The sequence below is a fragment of the Solea solea genome, chromosome 4 (genome assembly GCF_958295425.1).
Source record: "Solea solea chromosome 4, fSolSol10.1, whole genome shotgun sequence".
Taxonomy (NCBI): Eukaryota; Metazoa; Chordata; class Actinopteri; order Pleuronectiformes; family Soleidae; genus Solea; species Solea solea.
The window spans coordinates 6123226-6126188 of record NC_081137.1 but is presented as its reverse complement, the minus strand read 5'-3'; the positions used below and the strand labels follow the sequence as shown (position 1 = coordinate 6126188).

The window sequence follows — 2963 nt, the reverse complement described above, 5'->3', positions numbered from 1 at the left end:
CGTCCCTGGGTGGGCTCGAACCACCAACCTTTCGGTTAACAGCCGAACGCGCTAACCAGATTGCGCCACAGAGACATGTAACTTGAAGACAGGGCCGGCTGTATACACCTGGGGGACCCTAGGCAAAACGCATTTCTGCGGCCCTGCTAATGGGCCTATTTATAAAGTTTGAAAAATATGATACATAAATAAAACATTTTGTAATTGTTAAACTGGTGGGAGCAACTTTGTCTGGGTTGCAATGACATCAAAAAGCAATAAAATAAATTAAAAAAAGACAAGGTCTCATGAATGCCAGTCTATAGAAATGGGTTTTAAGAAGTGATATGAAAAGGAGCCACTGATATCCTCTCGAGCAGGTCGAGGACCATGGTTTACTTTGGATGGTTTCTCTGTGGAGTTGCCACTAAGTGAATCCCCTTTCATTAAAAAGTAGTCATGAGATTCAGTGTTTATTTATTTAATGTCGAGTTTAGCTGCTCTCCAGATTTTTGCTAAATGGGAAAACACAGGGATAAACTTTCTCAGTACATTGTAAGGCGGAAGAAAAGATAGCAGGGCTGTAGAAATCTGTCTGCAAGTGTGCAGGGTGTCGAGCACTTATTTCAGCCCAGACAACAGCCATGTGAATGTTGTCAGAATCTCTTGCAATGTGCTGTATTCTCCCGTGGGAAAACTGGTGCTGTATCCTGTTTGTCTGATGATGAATTGTCACACACAGGGACACATTTTTGTCACTCAGGAGGACATTAAATTACACGGAGCCACTGAAAAAATCACTTTTACCAAGATATAGACGTTTTAAAAGTACCTTGTGGGAACCAAAACATCTGTCCCTACAAGTCAGTACAGCTAAAACAGAAATACACAGTTTTATTTGGACAAGAGATTTTTCTAAAGCAGTAATAGTCATTGTTTATGGTTTTCCCTCGGGTCCATCCATTAGTTTTTCATGCCCGTGGTCTTAAAACACGGCCAACAACATTCATTTACAAAATGTCTTTTCCACATTTTTAATGGGCCGTTTTCTAATTAATATTTTCCTTATCAGGTCAGTATTAAATACAACCTGAGGTGTAAGCACTTGGCGTTGGATATCTGAGCACTACAACAGTGTCTCTGTTTCTCCTGTGAGTTGGAATCATAACTCTGACTCTCATTATGTCTCCTCTGCTTTAACACTACGCCTCGGGCTCTCGGTTGTTATTTTAAATCTTTGCTAATTGTCAGACTTTGGCTTGGTCTCTTTCCTTCGCCTTGTGAAATTCAGTTCATGTAATTTGTTGCGTGTTCTCCGTGTGTGTTTGTTGAGCTTTATTGGCCGGTGGTATCAACGTATCGAGGACCTGGTTGTGTAAATAGAGTGAAGTCACACGCAGGGATTGTTTCCACTTTCCTTTACATGAATAATATTATTTTAAACTATCGGTGACCTAACCTTTTCTGCCATAACGTTTCTCCTGAATAGAAACACATGTGGTTGGTTTGGAGAACCGTTCCAATGACTGATTGATAGCGTCACGGCTTCCCGGTGTGAAAGTGGCAGATTAGAGTTTCTCTGGGTGCTTGTAAAGTTGTAAAGTTGTGCTTTATTTTAGCTTCTGGTCATGAAAACAGTGCCGTTGTAATCTCTCATAAGAGTTTATTCTTTCATAACTGATAATTACACGTTACACACTTGTGTTTATTGTTTTTTCCAAGTCCTTTCTTTTCGCAATTTGTCTGTGTTTGAGTGAAGAAATGGTTGATAGAATTTGTGACGCAGAAACAAAAATACATGGAGCATAAAAACGGATTGTGTTTGTGTGTGATGTGATGGTGGCGTCTGAAGGCTTGATTTCAAGGTCGGACAGGAAATGCCTGTGCAGATGGAACAGTAATGTGGACACAGTGAGAACGGTTCACAGGAAACAGCCTACACTGCAGCTGTGTGTGTGTGTGTGTGTGTGTGTGTATATTTATATGTGTGTCTGTGATTAGCAGCAGCAGTTTGTTGCTACAGGAGAGGCAACATGCTCCAACAGTCGTCTGCATCTGTTTTATTGTCTCACCTGGTTTATTTATGCACGCCCCAAGCCAAATTCCATAATTTTATAAAAATAACTGCACAAAAATCTAATGAATATTAATGAATGTTAAAGGGTAAAGCAAAAACTAAACACCACAAGGGGTCAAAGCTGAGTCTAATAGGTTGTGAAATTAGGTAATGACTTGAATGATCCACTGGAGTTTCCTCTAGCGCCACCAACAGGTATTTATCCCAACATCCATAGCAGTTTATCCTCTAACCCCCCTTTTTGATACTTTAAAGAGGAAACAATTGACAATAACTTATTACGGGAGAAACTTTATTTAATTGCTACTTTATATTTCACCATTTTATTCATTTAAGAAAGTCTTTGGGAATGACTGATGTACTGTACAGAGTGTATTGACAAGAATTTGTATTAACATGAACTTCATTCAACTTAATTTGGCGATTCTTTGTATTTAAATGTCTCAGTAATGGGTGGATTTAACTTAATGGCCATTTTCAACAACTCACGTGACATTTAACATTGCATTTACAAATAAACAAATCAAGTGCCACCATTTTATAGTACTATCATTTTAAATGCAATGTTTTATGCATTTTCTCTACATTTCTGTGTTTTCTGGGTCCATGCTTCAGCCTTTTCCTTTTGTGGTTATTTGTGTTAAATGATCTCGCTTTCAGTTTACCGATAAAAAGATATCCATTCATTCATATTGATTCAAAGTAGTTTACGTTTAGCACCAGTTTATCAGATGACGGTGGCTGTGAACGACAAGGCCAGAGACACAGGTGAGACTCAGAGTAGTAGCAGGCAAGAATCAAGCTGTCCAATAAAATCATGCCACCAAAACATACAGGAAGCATTAAGACACAACTGGCAGGGAGAGGTTGTGGCAGAGGAGCTTAAATACAGAGAGGTAAATTGGCA

At 39.2% G+C, this 2963-nt stretch overlaps 1 non-coding gene across 1 annotated transcript; it reads right to left on the bottom strand.

Annotated features, from left to right (window-relative positions):
* Positions 1 to 75, bottom strand: trnan-guu (transfer RNA asparagine (anticodon GUU)). Its single transcript has one exon. It is a non-coding gene; the product is annotated as a tRNA-Asn (tRNA).
* Between the last annotated feature and the right edge of the window lie 2888 nt (positions 76 to 2963).